The sequence below is a fragment of the Macrotis lagotis genome, chromosome 5 (genome assembly GCF_037893015.1).
Source record: "Macrotis lagotis isolate mMagLag1 chromosome 5, bilby.v1.9.chrom.fasta, whole genome shotgun sequence".
Taxonomy (NCBI): domain Eukaryota; kingdom Metazoa; phylum Chordata; class Mammalia; order Peramelemorphia; family Peramelidae; genus Macrotis; species Macrotis lagotis.
Genome location: NC_133662.1, coordinates 242,577,833 through 242,596,210, shown reverse-complemented (window position 1 = coordinate 242,596,210; position 18,378 = coordinate 242,577,833). Strand labels below are relative to the sequence as shown.

General features: G+C 40.1%; 1 protein-coding gene across 4 annotated transcripts in view; it reads right to left on the bottom strand.

The window, feature by feature from the left end:
- Nucleotides 1-18,378, bottom strand: part of RPH3AL (rabphilin 3A like (without C2 domains)) — a 173,504-nt gene that overhangs the window by 139,785 nt on the left and 15,341 nt on the right. The gene's annotated exons all lie outside the window — the stretch shown is intronic.

Below are 18,378 nucleotides of genomic sequence, written 5' to 3'. Positions count from 1 at the left end.
ACTATGCTGCTATTCTATAAAATTATATGCATATTTTGTGGGTTTCTGAGTTTCTAAACTTTTCTGTGTTGTCTCCTGGTCTTTGCATGTTGTCTGTGTCTTCCACAAAACTCCCCCGAAATTCCCATTTAACTTCTTATGTTGATTTGTACTATACAGAAAGTCATAATGTAGAAAGGATGACTGGATTTGGATATGGATATGAATAGGGCATATGGGGGAAGAGTTCTAGAAAACAAAAGAGAAATGGGAAGGATTACAGAAAGGTGATACAGGATCAAAGATTCTGAGTCAAAAAGTATTCATCTAATTCAACTTCCTTACTTGTTCATTGACTTGCCCAAGATTGCATAGGTGACATAGGTAGACAGTGCCTCCAAAGCTTGGGCCATTCTGTCTCCCTCCTTTCCTTGGGGGAAGGGAGTAATGGAGGGAGGGAAATACTGAAATTTTACCTTCCAAGGCACCTGAGCAAAAAAGTGGAGTGCTTAACAGAGAGCTAAGCACTACAGAAAGATACACTGCTGAAAATTGGGAGATAGAGAAAATAGACATAGTGACTTAAAGGCAAGAGAAGGGAATGAGTAACTATTAAGCTCCTAGTATAAGCCAACTTTACAAATATTATTTTAATTCAGGCTAGAATGGGATCTTAAAGGTCATCAAATCCAACCCTCTCATTTTACAGATGAGGAAACTGAGGCATGAGGATCCGGGACTTGAGCAAGATCAGATCTCTATTGCCTGAAGTGGGATTTGGAAGGGATGAGAGTGACCTGTCTTCAATTTTCTTTTACCTGATTAGTCAGAAAAAGGTATCAAAGGTTCCTGCTCCTTAGGGTAAGAGAATTACTTATTAGACCCCCATACTTAAGGACTAGAAGGGAATTAGCTAAAATGACTAGCTGCCATTTTGGTTTGAGCATCAAATACATACAGATTCGTGCCCCTTTCCTGAAGATGCAGTCAGTTTTCAGTTCTCCACTACTTACTCTGAAAATTAGCTATCCTTCCCCAGACTGACACTCCTGATTCATCAATCACCCCTTGAAAGATGAAAGCTGGCTCTTGAACACTGCCCATTCTCTGCCCAAGGGATGGAATAGGCCACAATTTACTCCCTTCCTCACCATAACTCAATGAAGCATTAACTATGGTTAAAAATGCTAGGCACTGTGGTAGGAAGTAGAGACACAGAGGCAAAAATGATATGGTCCCAACCATCAAGGAGCTAACATTCTAAGAATGAATGAATAAATGAATGAATGAATGAATGAAAAGGTAATCATTAAATGTCTAGAATGAGCCAGGTACTGTGCTAGCCACCAGGAATACAAATCCAAAGGGTCAAATAATCCCTAGTAAAAGGAGTTTATATTCTAATACTGAGAATAAAAATAGTTCAGTTCACTTTACAAATAGGAAACAGGTTTTAGGAACAGTTGAGACCAACCCAATATAAAAAATAAATTAGCGAGGCACTTTTCACTAGCAAAACTGATGCCCCTCGATTGGGAAACACCATTCTGTGAGGCATGAATATAACAGAATATGACTGTGCTGTTGGACACGACAGGCTTGAAGAATTCAGGGAAGCATGGGAAGACTTTTATGACAATACAAAGAACCAGGAGAACAAAACACACAGTGGCTAAAAGTAAAATAATAATAATAATAATAATAATCAAGAGGGAAAGCTTTGAAATTGCATTATCAATGAAAATACAGGGGCAGCTAGGTGGTGCAGTGGATAGAGCACTGGCCCTGGAGTCAGGAGGACCTGAGTTCAAATCTGATCTCAGACATTTAATAATTGCCTGACTGTGTATAAATTAAAAAAAATTGTTAAACAATGCCCAAGCTTGACTCCAAAGAAGGGATAAGAGGAGACACCTTTCTCCCATCTTGGTAAAGGCAGGAGACCAAGAGCATAACAATGTATGAATTTTTTTTTAATACTGATGAGCTTTACTGAATTGCTTTTCTTTTTCTTCTTTTCTTTATTCTTTGTTATAAGGGATTGCTCTACAGGAGGGGAAAGGGTAGAGAGACAAATTAAGAAATATAGGTAGTATAAAAAATAAGAACTCTATAAAAAGTTACCAAATAAAAAACCTAAGAGATATATAGTATTCAGAATGAAAGCCATTAGGGCAGCTAGGCGGTACAATGGATAGAGAGATCAGCCCTGGAGGACCTGAATTCAAATTTGACCTCAGACACTTAATAATTACCTAGTTGTGTGATCTTGGACAAGTCACTTAACCCCATTGCCTGCCCCCCAAAAAAACCCAATTAAGAATGAGAACCATGGTAAACCCAATACACTCTGCCCTGAACAAATGGCATAAGTTAAGGAATACCCTAAAGACTTCTGATCATCATCATATATTATTATGAAGAACACTGATAGAGACTAAAATAGAAAATGTTTAACACAATTTTACATGTATAACCTCTATCAGATTACTTCTCATGATGAGAGGGGAGAGAAGGGGGGGAGAGATAATGTGGAACTCAAAATCTTACAAAAAAATGAAGGTTGAAAACTATCTTTACATGTTAATTGGGAAAAAAATAAAAGAAAATTTTTAAAAAAGAAGTGTCCCCAAATAAGGATGACAAGGGCCTCAAAACTACAACTGTCATAGATAAGTTAATTGAAGAGATTGGAAAGTTTACCTCAGAGAAGAAAAGACTTATGGGAAAAATACATCTATGTTCTCTTTTTTAAATGTATATACTTTATTGATATCTTTTACTTTTATATCACCTACATTTCCCTCTATATGCCTCCCACTCTCCTTGAAGAAAGTTATTTCTTTTAACAATTTTCTAAAAAGAGATTAAAGAGAAAAAATTCATAAAAACCAAATCAATATATTGAAAAAAATCTTATGTTTCAGTCAACGTTCCACATCTGTGTATCCCCACCTCTGGCAAGAGGCAAGAGGAGGGACACACCAATCTTCCAGTATTTGAAAGCCATGTAGTAATAATATTGGAAATGTTCTACTTGGGTCTGGGGAACAGAGTCAAGAAAAAGAAGATAAATTATAGAGGCGGGTTACAGCTCATGGAAAAGCTTTCAGATAATTAGAGATGTCCCTTGGGAAGCCATGGGCTATGTGTTATTGTGGGTATGGAAGGAAGAGAGGAAGAGAGGAAGGGAGGAAGGATGGGAGGAAGGGAGGATGGGAGGATGGAAGGAAAGGAGGGAGGAAGGAAAGGAGGGAGGATGGGAGAGGAGAAAGGAAGGATGGAAAGAGGGAAGAGAAGAAGGAAGAAAAAGAGAAAGAGGGAGGGCAGGAAGAAAGAAGGGAAGAAAGGAAGGAGGAAAGGAAGAAAGAATTGAAGTTGGGTATTTATGTGGAAGGAAAATGATGTTTAGAAGAGACTAGCTTTGGTGTGTATGTTTGTGTTGAGTTCTCATAGAATCAGAAACTCCATTTGGAAGCAATCTCTAGACATTAAAAGTGGGATAGTTAAGTTATATGAAAACGATATACATCAGTGTGATCTGGAATCATGGCTCCATGACAAAATAATGGATTTGGAAAGGGCCCTAGGTGCATATCCTGATTCTGCTACTCACTACCTGTGTGACCTTCAGCAAGTCACTTAATCCTTATGACTCAGATTCTACATTGTAAAATGGAGAACAGGGAAAACCTAAATGATATCTAAAATCCCTTTCAGCCCTAAATCTATGACCCCTCTGAGGCCAGTGGTACATACTTTCAAGATGATCATTGAGGGCTGTGACTCCATTTATAGTGTGGAACAGAGAAGCTAATTGGCCTCCTCAGAAATGAAACCCATTATAACCCTGACCTCGGAAGTTCAGCTACAATTCAGTTCTTTTGAAGGACCATTTACCAAGCAATGATTTCATTCCTTGCTTTTGTATTCCCCCCCCAATTCTAACACATTTTCTGCCATATATTAGGGTCCCAATAAATGTTTGTAGATTGATTTATTAACCAGTTAATTATCAGGTTGGGTTGGCACTATCCAAAGGGGTTGGGGACAGAAGACAAAATTAGGTCAGCATATCACGTATTAGCAGAGAAGCCAAGAGAAGATACCCAAGTAAGTAACTACAAGGCAAGAGGGAGGTTCAGCTGCATCTGCACATCTATACAGACTCCCTGCCTATCTGGCCCTGATCTGACGCCTACCTGCCCTGCTAGCTCAGAGGAAGTTAAGTGGAGGTGGAGGTGGGAGATACACGGAAAGAGAAGGACACTTGGGGATTCTATTTCTGGAAAAACTAGCAATAAAGCAAACCATCACGGAACCAGATTGAATGTTCCTCCCTCCAAGGGAGGCAGCTGTTGTTAACCCTACAAGCAGCAGAGGGTCTGGCCTGAGGTCTGGACCAGGTTTCCCTCAAAATGCAAAGGAAAAGGGGGCAGCTATCTGATCAGAAGACCCTGAGTTCAAATCTAACCCCAGACACCTAATACTTACTTAACTGTGTAACCTTGGGCAAATCATTATTACCTTGCAAAAACTAAAAAGAAAAAAGAAAAAAATGCAAAGGGAAAAAAATAAAGCCTCAGATTACAGTCACATGAGCTGTCCATTTTGTCATCCAGATTTTAGGCATGCCCACAGAGGAGAACTATTGCTCCCCTCTTCTTTTGTGGTTCTGGCATAGAGGAAAACATCATAGCTTTTTTCCTTTCCCTCCCATTTATTCCTTTAAAGAGGGGACCTATTTATCAACAGTGGACAGGACATGGGCTGAGAAACAGTGAAATGAAAAATCTATCAACAGAAATAAAGGCATACTCTGGAAAGTCAATTAAGCCCAGACTGCATGGGCAAAGGATGGGGGTGGCGGGGGGTTGGGGAGGAAAGGAAGGAGAGAGCACAATTCAAATTGCTTGACTTCAACTCTATCATGAGGCAGACCCCAAGAGCCTAGAACGACACAGGAAGCACCCCTTGGCCCAGCCACAGCTCAGCAGGAAATTGTCAGCAAACTGTTTTTAATCTAATACCCATAAGTACTTGACTGCCAAAGACTTTTTTCTCATCTTGGCCACTTCCTAAGATGCCAAAGGACAGGAAAAGCAGTCAAGAAATCCCAAAGGAAACATTAGTTGTTCTGTTCGTTCTTCCTCTGGCCCATCCCACAAATGCCAATTTACCTCTAGCTTGTTGACCCTGGGGCCTTAGGTAGTAACCAGTAAAGACTATCTCCTTGTCTCCAACCATTGGGGTGGGGTAGGGTGAGTGGCAAGGCATGAACATCCCCTTACCAGAGCTCACATGTTATCAGTGGCAGGCCCAGTGACAACAGGATTAGGACCTTGGTTTCTTGGGGCACAAAGGCCTTTGGTTGGGCACCAGGCCCCTAAATCTAGAGGAAACACTGCCAGATGGCCCATGTGGAAATTTGTCTTGACTTATTACAAGGGAGGGTTTTATTGGGGTGGGAGGGGAAGAAGTGGGTGGGTAGAGACTGTAATGAAAAATAGGAAAGAGAAAAGTGTCAATAAAACATTTTAAAATACACAGAAGGGAACAGACGGGAGTTCAAATGGGGACAGAGAAGCAGAGTATAACAAGCAGGTTAGTGTTGGTGCTGGCAGCTTAAACTGGATTTTTTAAAAGATGTTCCTAATAGATATCTAGGGGATAGTGTAATAATAAAAACAGCAGCAATGATAATAATAATAATAATAATATTCCAAACATGGAATTAGAAGAAGCCTGGGTTCAAATCTCACCTCTAACAATTAAGTATATGACCAGGAGTAAATCACTTGTTCACTCTGAGTGCACCCCCTACACACACACACACACACACACACACACACACACAAAATAATAAATGGGTGTTGACTAATTTTGAATGGGGGCTATCCTTTCCAGCCTGGACTTGAGCACAAGTGACATTCAACAAAAGGCTGTCTATATATTAAAACTTGCATCCTTCCATGGGAAATCATCCCCTTGGGACAACACACCAGCATTTTGGCTGTGCCCTACCTCAATGGTTACGGGTGAGTCTCTTATAAGACTTGGTGTCTTGACGGAAGGCACTTTCTAAAAAGGGAAACCTGCCTATCAGTCATGGGTGTTCGGGCTAGGATACTTCTCCCCAGTGACTGTCAGTTTTGGTGACATGCAGGTTAAAGTTGACCAAGGTCAGAAAAACATTTAGCCATCTAATTAAGAGAGAGCCTCCAATAACACGTTTGAATTAACATTTTCTTGCAATGCATTCAGTCCATGGAGAGCTACATTTGAGGAGCTTAATCCACATATAAGAGTGATACTACCTCCCAGAAGCCTTTGCTGATTCCCATACCCACTCCCCAGGATAGAATTTATTTTGTATCTATCTTCTTCCTACTTATCTGTAAACATGTTACAGCATCCCCAGAGAATATAAACTGCTTGAGGACAGGGACTGTCTAGCTTTTATCTTGAGTCTCCAGAGCCTGGATCATAGCAAGATGGTTAATCAATGCTTGTTAATTGACTGTAATTAATTACCTATTATGTGATAGAAATTGGAGATATGAAGATGAAACAAGATGAACTAATTGATGGGTTCCTTTCTCTCAAAAATGAGTTTAATATACCTATATTAATCTAATACCCATAAGTACTTGACTGCCAGTCTTTTTTTTCCATCTTGGCCACTTCCTAAGATGTCAAAGGACAAGAAGAATAGTCTGGAAACTCCAAAGGAGACATTAGTTGTCCTGTTCATTCTTGCTCTGACCCATCCTGCAAATACCAATTTACCTCTAGCCTGTTGACCCTGGGTCCTTATGTAACCTTAAGATTGTCTCCTTGTCTCCAACCACCTACCTCTAAGGTCTGCTGCCAGCATCAAATGGGAATAATGCTGGCAAATCACTATGCAAACCTGAAAACTCTATGTTCAGTTATTTTCACTACGGTTTTATCATTATTCTCATTAATATTGGGTTTGGGAGCAGAGCAAGCATTAGACACAGGGATTTTTTTTTTGTATTGGGATAGGATTAAGACCCTCCAGCTGTAACACAAAGGGATTTTAAATGGATCACACAAAGGAATAAGAAACAAATCTTAATTGTCAGAGAACTTCCTGTTTTGCATGAAAAACATAAGCTAAAAGATCACAGAAACAGACAGGCTGGAAACAACTCTTTGGCAGAGAAATTAACCTTTACAATCACAGTACAGACAACTGAGTCTGGCTAAATGGTGTCTGGGGCAAAGGAGATGGGAGGGATGACAACTGGATAAGGCCACAAAGGGGATCTGGGTTCCTAGGAACATCCCTACAGAGAGAGGGACACAGACAGAAGACAGAGGGAGAGAGAGAGAGAGAAAGGAACAGGGAGAGAGAAAGAGACTGAAAGAGAGAGAGAAAGAGAAAGAAAGAGAGAGAGAGGCAGAGACAGAGAGACATTGACAAACACAGAGACAGAGAGACAAAGAGAGGAACAAAGAGACAGGAAAAGAGAGAAAGAGACAAAGAGAGAAAGAGATAGGGGAGAGAGACAGAGACATTCAGAAAGAGACAGAGAGAAAGAAAGGGAAAAGATTGGGGGAGAGACAGAAGAAGAGAAAGATACACAGACAGAGAAAGGGAGAGGGAGAAAAAAAGAAAGAGATAGAGGAAGACAGAGAAAGTGGGGATTCTCCACTAATTATATGCAAATTCAACACTTAGCATCACTATGTACCTACAAAATATTAGGCACTAAATAAATGTTTATTGAAATCAAAATAACTCTATCATCCTCTTAAAAAGATCAAAAATGACAAAAGATGTACCCTTTGATCCAGTAAACCACTACTGGGTCTACACTCTGAAGAGATGATGAAAAAGGGTAAAAACATCACTTGTACAAAAATATTCACAGCAGCCCTGTTTGTGGTGGCAAAGAATTGGAAATTAAGTGAATGTCCTTCAATTGGGGAATGGCTTAGCAAACTGTGGTATACGTGTGTCATGGAACACTATTGTTCTATTAGAAACCAGGAGGGATGGGAATTCAGGGAAGCCTGGAGGGATTTTCATGAACTGATGCTGAGCTAGATAAGCAGAATCAGAAGACCATTGTAACCCTAACAGCAACACAGGGGTGATGATCAACCTTGATAGACTTGCTCATTCCATCAGTGCAACAATCAGGGACAATTTTGGGCTATCTACAATGGAGAATACCATCTGTATCCAGGAAAAGAATTGTGAAGTTTGAACAAAGACCAAAAAAAGTTATCTTATTAAGTAATTTTGCTATCTCTTATACTTTATGTTTCTTCCTTAAGGATATGATTTCTCTCTCATCACATTCAACTGAGATCATTGTATACCAAGGAAACAATGTAAAGACTAACAGACTGTCTTCTGTGGGGGGTGGGGGGAGGAAAGCAAGATTATAAAATTCAAAATAAATAAAATCTTTGTTAATTAAAAAAAAATGAGAAGAGATGGGAGTAGACAATGTTGGAGAGGCTGTGGAAAGCCAGGCACAATAATAACCTGTTGGTGGAGCTGTGAACTGGTTCAAACATTCTGGAAAATGATTTGGTATTATACTAAAAAAGTGACTAAATTGTTTATAACTTTGGGGGAGAGACAGGAGATCCCATATGACTGGCACATATCTCAAGAGGTCAAAGACAGAATAAAAGGTCTCATAATTACCAAAATATTTATGGTAGCCCTTTTTGTGGTAGCAAAAAAAAAAAAACAAATGAAAACAAAGTAGATGTCTGATGATTAAGGAATACATGATCATAAAACAATATGACTATACCATAAGAAAGGATGAGTGAGAATTCAGAGTAGGGTGAAGTAAGTCATTGAAACCCGGAAAACAACATATAATAAATGCAGCAACTTAGGAAAGAGCAAAATATCAATTTGAATGTTGTCTAATTATGATTAATGACCTAGCCTAGGCTCAGAGGAAATTGAGAAAATGCATCTCCCTGTCCTCTTTGCAGAATCAGGGGGACTATGGATGTGGAATGTTGAGCACACCACCATATATGGTTGATGAATTGGTTGTTTTTGCTGAGCAGTTTTTTTCCCCTCTTTCTTTTTTTTAAATTCTCTATTATAGGAATTGGTTCTCTAAGCAGAAGGAAGGGTACATTCAGAAATGAAGCTGACATAAACACAAATCAATAAAAAAAATTTTTTAAGTTCATTAGGCATGCTCAGAAGGGCGAAAAGGCTATTTAAGGATAACATCAGTGGAAGGAATAGCAGGGTATTTGATGGAGGCATCATCTGAATACCCAATGATATTCTTTGAGTTGGGCTAGAAGGGACCATACCCCTCGAAGTGGTCCCACTGAGTGGTCAAAAACCTGTATAAAAACATCTACAGGGGTGGCTAGGTGTCGTAGTGGATAAAGCACCAGCCCTGGAGTCAGGAGTACCTGGGTTCAAATCCAGTCTCAGACACTTACTAATTACCTAGCTATGGCCTTGGGCAAGCCACTTAACCCCTTCTGCCACTTTTGCCTTGCAAAAACCTGAAAAACAAAAAAAACCATTTACATCAGAAAGTATAAGAACAAGATCAAAAAGAAAGGATCAAAATAAAAGCTGGTGAGTGATTTATACCACAACCAAACTTACAGACAAGAAAACAACTCCGGAGGCCATTGCAGCTCTGACCACAGAAGGACCCATTGCACCTTTCTGGGAGCAGATGATGCTCCAAGGTTTTCTCCTCTCCCCGAAGTGAGGGATTTCTCTCTTTGTAGAATGAATCATGTACCAGCAGTTATGCCAACAAGTGGCTCTACGGTACCTAACTCACCTTCTGTGACATGATGGGGGGGGGGTTTCCAATCAAGTGACAGTAGGGTAACAGAAAGGTACATTAATTTGGTTCAGCCTAGGGAAAACATGGAAAAAAACTAGAAAGAGGAAAGAAAATTCCAAGGAATTTGAATGAATAATTTGGGTCCCAAGAAATAGATCATAATAGCTATATCCTCCCTCTTGACAAATGGGGAAGAGGGTTCAAGGCTATAGAGAGAGAATATTACACATAGATCCAGTCACTAAACTGGGAAGATTCTTCTAGTTATGTTTTTTGACTACAAGGGAAGGTCAATATTTGAGGGGAGGAGAATATCACTAGAAATAACCAATACAAAAAAAAAAACAAAAGCCATCAATAAAAAAATAAATGTATGGTGCAGTGTGGTACCAGATGAACTGGGTTCAAATTCCCAATCTGCCATTTTGTCTTTAGACAAGTCACTTACCTCTCTCAATTTCTTCAACTGAAAAATGAGGGGTTAGATGATGAAATCTCTAAGGTCCCTTCTAACTCTCTATCTATAATCCTATTAAAATATCTAAGTTACTTGACCTCCTTGGGGTCCTGAACAAGAAGGACTGGAGGAAGCTGACATGCAGAGCTAGAATCTAAGTCTCCTGATTCCTAGTCCAACCTGATAAAAGGCCTTCTTGGCTACTGAAAGCTCTGATCTTCATGGAAGGAGCAAGGTTTTCTCCTGCTAATGAAGTCCTTTCTCTACTCGTTTGAGTCAAGACCTCAGCTGGAGGGGACCTCCCATGGCAGGAGTTTATACTATCCCCAAAGACCACACTATCCATGCTCACGCCACAAAGACAACTGGGGGCTATTCCTGAACAATCTCTATATTCCAGCTTTAGAAGTGGGGTTCCCTCTCCTTTCTCTTTCCATTCAAATCCTACTTCAGATATTTGACAGCTGTGTAACCCTGAGCAAGTCAATTAACTTCTGTTTCCCTCAGTTTCCTTGGTTGCAAAATAGGGATAACAAGAGCACCTACCTCATTTTACAGATGAGGAAACTGAGGCCCAAGAAGTTGAAGAAACTGGCCAAAATCACATAGCTACTAAGTATCAGAGACAAAAGGTAAACTTAGGTTCCCCAAATCCAGAGCTAAAGTATTTTGTACCAGACCACACTATCTTTTGGCTAGTAAAGTACTCTTCTTCTTCAAGTCTTTATAATTAGTAATCACCAGCAAAGTGACTTTGCACAAACCTCCCTCACGTAAATCCACTTCACTTGCACCTCCCTGATGTTATGGCTCTCTTCTAGAGTGAAGGACACATGACGGCAACAATTAATAATCAGAGGCTGCCTAAGGCAAAACAATTTTTTGCCAACTACTCCTTCTTGCTTCCTTATCCCTATGTACCTGGATAGAGGAAAGAGCACATCTGTAGAGCACTAGGGCCTAGAGTCTGAAAGACCTAAATTCAAATCCAGCCTCAGATACTTACTGACCAGGCAAGTCACTTAACTCTGTTTGCTTCAGTTTCCTCATCTGTAAAATGAGTTGGAGAAACAAATGACAAATCACTCCAGTATCTCTGCCAAGAAAACTCCAAGTGGGATCACAGAGAGTTGGACACAACTAAATAACCATAGAATGCATTCAAAAACCACTTCTGACACTTGACAGCAGTATGACCTTGGCCAAGTCCTTTCACTTTTCTGGACCTCACTTTCTTCATCTGTAAAATGAGGGGAATGGAACTTGGTGGCCTCTCAGGTCCCTTCCAAATCTAGAGGGATCCTGAAATTTCAGCCTCTTTCTTTCTATAGCCTGCTCTGTCTTCCCCCCTTTGCTTCATTATGCTTCTCCTGTCTTCTTATACTCAAAGAAGCCTGGCTCCCCTCAGAAGACACTACAACCTACCTCATACAAGATGACAGAACACTTTATATAATAACAACAAAATTGTAAAGATAATCATTTGTGAAAGACTGAGAAACTCTGATCTAAACAATGATCACAAGTCCAAAGGACTCATGATGAAATCCAGTCTCCGTTTCCAGACAGAGTCAAAGAACTAAGATTTTCTCCTTCCTTCTTTTTTCTTTCTTCCTTTTTTTTTGGGGGGGAGGGTATGACTAATCCAAGAATTTGGGTGAGAGGAGAGAATTTGGAAGTGAAAATTAAAGTAAATTCAAAAAACTGAAATAAAGACATTCAAAAAGAGGAAGAAGGAAAAGAGAACAGTGTACAATTTGTAAGCTAAATGAATTAACTTCAACTCCTGGGGAAATTAAAGAGATAGCTGGTGAACCATTAGAAAAAGGGAGCATCAATTCCAATGCATCATCATGGCCTCATCAAGAACATTGTCTTTTTTTCTGCTTGGATTGGCAGGGAGAGAGGAAGCTATAGAAATAGTTTACCTAGATTTTTGCAAAACATTTGATAAAGTATCTCATGGTACTATGGAAAAGACAGAGAGGATGTTATACTCGGATCCTTTCAGAACTGGTTGAAAGACAGGATTTCAAGAAGAGTCATCAGTAGTTCAATGTCATCTTAGTCCATGTCCTCCAGTGAAATGCCCTCAGGGATCTGCGCTCATTCTGGGATGTTTTTCATTTTTTAACCAATGAATTTAGATAAAGACATCTATGGTATGCTTAGCAAATTGTAGATGACACAATGGCTGGAAGGGAGAGCTAACACTGGGTGACAGAGTCAGAATCCAAAAATATTTTCCTAGGCTAGAACACTGAGTTGAATCTAATAAGATGAGATGCAAAGAGATAAATGTAAAGTCTTGTCCTTGGGTTCAAAAAGTCAAATTCCCAAGTGCAAGATTGGAAGAGATTAGTTGGCAGGAATTTGCCTTTAAAAAAACAATCAAACCAGTGAGTTTTCCTGGATTGAAAAGCATCCAAGAGCAATCCCTTCTACATTCTGCCCTGGTCAGACTAATCTGGCATCCAGTTCAGAGCACCAATTTAAGAGGGGCAACTGAGAAGATGGAGAGCATTCAGAGGAGGGCTGTCATGATGATTAAGGGCCTGAATCTATATCATAGAAAGATCAGTTGAAGGAACTGTAGATATTCAGCCCGGAGAAGTGAAAACTTGGAGGAGGGGAGTGAATGACTATTCAAATATTTGAAAGGTGTCATGTAAAGAAGGGATTAATTATTAATTATTAGGCCTGGCCTCAGAGGATAGAAGCCATGGCTAGAAGCTAACAAGAAGCTGGCCTAAAATTAGAGATGTTTGCAAGTGGAATGGGCTACAAACAAGAACCATGAACCCCCATCTTTGGAGGTCTTCAAACAGGCAAGCCAACCACTTGTCGTGTTATTGTAGAAATTTCTTTCAAGTATAGGTTGGACTAGATGGCCCACAAAGTTTCCTCCAACTTCAAAGTTCTGTGATTTTGGGGTTCTGACCTCATGCTAACATCAGGTCATTCCACCTGTCCCTGTTTCCCCTGGCCATTATCCTATTCTGGGCTCACTTTATATTCTTGACTTTTACTGTGAGGTCCCCATGAATGCCAATAAGCAATCTCCCAAAGTGGTCCCATTCTTAAAATCCACACTTCCTATTTCCATTGGGCTAGAACCAGTGATCACATTTTACATAATTATAAAATTGAATAGTTTGAATTCTCAATACAAGAGATTCCTTCAGGGGCTTCATTATTTACAACAATGAGACCTAGCTGTAATTTCAACTCATTTCCATGTGGTCCTCTCTAGGCTTGAATCTCTTGCCTCCTTGTCCCAAATCTCCATTCATCCTTTTGTAAATCCTGACTCCAGATTATCCCCCCATCAACTTTCTTTTCTGCTCCCCCATGGATGCTCTTGAATACCAGCAAAGCAAAGATCCTAACTTACAATTGATATACTCAATTTTTTAATGTTTTAATAACTATATTTCAATAGAATTGATTGCTCTTGTAATCATATATATATATATACATAATTTTATTAATTTAAAAACATTATTCTGAAAAAGGGTCCACAGACTTCACTGGATTGTCCACCAAAGGAGGCCAGAATATTAAAAAGGTTAGAAATTTCTGTTTTATCACCTTTCTCCTACTTCTTAGATGAGATTTTACATTTAACTTGTTACATACAAGTCACTTCACCATTAAAGACTATAAGCTCCCCGAGGACAGAAACAGTTTCATTTTGTGTTAGTATCCCCAGAGCCTGAGCACTGTGTCAGTAGAATTTCAGGATCATAGACTTCAGAGCAGAAAGGGATCTTAGAAGTCATCTAGTCTTTGAATAAGCTGAGATCAAGATCAGTCAAGTGACTTGCATAAAGTCCTACAAGGAGGACCTTATTCCACACTCCCTGCTTGCATTTCCCCACCCACTTCTCTCAAATGCTATCCAGGCCAATAGATCACTTTATCCTTACTTATTTTTTAAATAAGTTTTATTGATACTTCTGTTTTTGTATCGCTGTCTTTTTTGGGATATGTTTCCCATGCGATGTCAATGAATGGCACATTCTTACCCTGGAGTTGAATTTTCCCTTGTGACAAGGAGGATTGTTCAGTAAAATTAGCTGATGCAGTGACCTCATCTGACAATGCACAAAACACTCTGCCCTCTCAGACTCTTACCATTCTCAACTGAGAACCCCAGAGGATAAAATGCCTCATCCACTGCAATCCTAGGGATAGAACTGGGAATTGAATCCACATCTCCTGTCTGAAATCCTTCTGCTGAAACCCCACTCATCATAGTCTAACATTTCACATGACCTGGTCCTCTGTTATCCCCAGGTGAGTGACCCTTGTACTCCTCCATATTTGAGAATAAAAACTAAATTCAACTCTGCCCCTGTTCCTACACACCTATCAGATGATGGAGATTATACCAGATGAGGAAAGTGAGTTGCCCAAGGTCACACATGATAATAGCAATAATAAGCAGAATTGGGATTTGAACCCTGAAAATCATCTCATCTACCCCTTCATTCTAGAGAAAAGGAAACTGAGTACCAAAGAGGTTGTTTAAATGACAAAGTCAAGGTGCTAAATCAGTTCAAAAATGCTAATTTAGTTTTTGATAACTACAAATGCTACTTGGCATAGATGAGTCACCAAAGCAATGGCCAGAAGGGAAAGGACTGGACCCTCAAAAACATGATTTGGAGCAATATACCCACTGTTCCCCTGACATTTCCATGATGCTGTAAAGGGAAAAATGGAAGAGGCCTGAGGGAAAGGAGAGAGGAATAGAAAGGCAATTATGCTATTGTCCAACATATGGAAGAAGAGAAGCAGGAAACCATATGATAAAAAGTCATACAGACAGGACTGAGGTTGGGTTTTTTTTTTGGGGGGGGGGGCGGGATTTGAGGATACTGAGTCTCAGGATATATTGAAAAAGCCAGGCCACAGAATGGCCCCAGAGAACTGAATTTGAGAAGAACCCAAGTCTGCTTTGATGAGTCTGGCTTAAGCAAAGTTACAGCTGTCTGGCAACCAGGAGCAGCCCCTGGACAGATGGTAGAGAGATGGGGGGGGGGGGGGGGAGGCCAGGAGCAGCCACTGCAGGGGATGCCAGGGACTTTGCCTGCCTTTGCCAAATGCTCTGGTTTACAAAATCCAGCCACCTGTCCCATTCATGAGCTGATGAATGTTCTGACTTTGTACATCCTCAACTTCATCTGCTCTTCCTGTTACCTAGGGTCTGGCCATTTCTCCGCCAAGGTTCAAATCCCCTCCCTGTTCCCACCACAATCTGGGCCCAAATGACCTTTCCAGTCTTATCTCCTAAGACTGTTCTCCTTCTGACACTCTGACATCCCCATTACTATTGAGAAAAATGGCACAGGGTAAAAAAGAAGGCAGAATCTGGAGACCTAGAACCTGAGGTCAAATCCCAGCTCACTCAATTACTACCTATGGGATTCTGGACAAGTTATTTGAACTTCCCTTTCAGGTTCCTCATCTGAAAAATGAGTTTGAACCAGATGACCTCTAAGGATAATTCTGCTACTTACTACAGGGTACTAGGATTCCAACACAAATTCCTCTGATGCTCAATAGTCTTTTCCAAAATCACATAGCCACAGATTCCTGCAACTGGATGTTGATTTAGAAAACCACAAATTACATTATCTATATTGTGTTGTATTTTTACTTATTTTGTTAAATATTTCCTAATTACATTTTTTTTTAGGTTTTTGCAAAGTAAACGGGGTTAAGTGGCTTGCCCAAGGCCACACAGCTAGGTCATTATTAAGTGTCTGAGACCGGATTTGAACCCAGGTACTCCTGACTCCAGGGCCGGTGCTTTATCCACTGCAACACCTAGCCGCCCCCCTAATTACATTTTAATCTGGTTCTAACACTTCTGGTGTTTTGCCAGAGACCCAAATTTTCTTCTCTCTCCTTCAAGCACTCCAGTTCAATTCTTCTCTCAACTGATGTCTTTGCTTCCTACTTTACTGAGAAAATCCAAGCCATCCATCATGAACTCCTTTACTTCTCCTCCTTTCCATCTCAACCTATCCTGTCCCCCTGTGCTCCAATCTCTAAACAAAAGAAGGGTCCTTCTCCTTGCCAAGACTAACCCTTATTCTTCCTATCTCCTTCAGGAGATTGTCCCATTAATCACATTCTCTGTCTCTTAGCCTAAATCTCTCCCTATCTACTAGTTCCTTCTCCTACTACCTACAAAAATGTTTTGGTCTCCCTATCCTCAGGTAATTAATGGAATCACAGAAGGCTCAGACAGCTCCATTAAATCATTCAGTCAAAATTAGAAACTAAGTGTGAACAATTCTTTAATCAATGTCAATTTATTTGATCAATAAACAGAAAAGTTTTGCCTAAGTCAGTTGAGTAGTGAAGGACCCTGAAAAGGAACTGCCCGGGGGGAGATGAGGAGAAAAAGAATTTGTCTCTACTCTATTCCTCTGCCACTGACAAGATTATGACCTTGTGGACTTTGATATCTTAGACAATCTAATAATGGTTTCCATAGCAGGAGATGATAACAGAGAAAGCACCTGAAGATAAATGTATAAAAACAGTCAGACAAAAATGGCAGCATCTTTGGGGAACATGGTCCTTTATGAGAGAGAGAAATAAGAGCTAGGAGCCCTACAAATTCACTGATTCTTGGAGCCTGACAGAGAGTTATACCTAAAGTGGATTTCATAAGATTCTATGAAGGGAGAAAAGCACTTTCACTAACCAATAACGTTCTGAATTATCCCTTTGCCACATATTCTCTGCACATGTGCCTCACTACCATTTTAATATGTTTAAACCCACTCTTCTTATGAAGTTTGAGTATACAAAGAGAAAATGGCTTTAAAATTTGAGGGGATTGTTTTGGCAACAGTTGTCCTTGCTATACCTTTTTTTTTTAAGTTTTTTGCAAGGCAAATGGGGTTAAGTGGCTTGCCCAAGGCCACACAGCTAGGTAATTATTAAGTGTCTGAGACCGTATTTGAACCCAGGTACTCCTGACTCCAGGGCCGGTGCTTTATCCACTGCGCCACCTAGCTGCCCCCTTGCTATACCTTTCTAAAATGAATTGTCTGATATTCAATGGGAAGCACACTAGTGGGGACCCATGAGTAACAGCTTTAGAAAAATCCAACCTACATGATTACTTCAGCAAGACCCTGAGGGCAGAGTAAAGGTCACTCCTCTGATGCAAATGGGAATTGGAGAAGTAGATTGGGAGGGAACACTAGAAATCTAAAATCTTTCCTCTATCTTTCAAGCTATTGTCTTATATCTCTCCTCCCTTTCATTGGTAAAACACCCTCAAAGTGTCTTCCCCTTCCACTCACCCCTCAACTCTTAAAGTCTTTGAACTCTACCACTCAAGAGTATACTGCTAAATATTTAACAATGAATTTGCTTTAAAAAAAAATTCTCTTTTTTTTGCTTTTTAACAAGGCAATAGAGTTAAATGACTTGCCCAAGGTCATACAACTAGGTAATAATTAAGTGGCTGAGACTGGATTTGAACTCAGATCCTCCTGACTTCCAGGGTCAGTGCACCATTTAGCTGCCCCTCCTTCCTTTTCTTTAATGTCTTATTGATGCCTTCTGCTCTACATCAAAATCAATTTGGGAAGGGAAAATACCCCCCCCAGCTGAACTTCTTTTATAATAAAACAATTAAGTAAAAAGATCTGATACAGTGACAACCTTGGTATAGGTTTAAAAGTAATAATGCAAATACAACACTCCCCTTAGTTTTCCTTCTGAAACTTCTTAGCAAAACCCAGTCTGTACTTCCAGAGATCCATGAACCATGAATGGGCATCATTGTCCATAGCCCACAAGAGGATGCCAGCTTATCCTTTTCAGTTCACATGCATAAAAGGCATATACCTACTCTCACTGCACACTGGGGATTAAAAAGAGAAGAAAGGGAGGCCCAGGGAGCTAGCCTTCTCATTGTCTTCTTGTCTTCTAACCTTCATTTTACTATCTTCGAATGATTTATAAGGTAGATTTCACAGGTGACCTATTCCACCAGGGTGCTGGGATGCTGAACAAAGCAGATCAGAGGAGTGGCGGGTGAGAAGTCTTATAAGATGTTATAAGTCTTATCCCCTGTGATTTTGT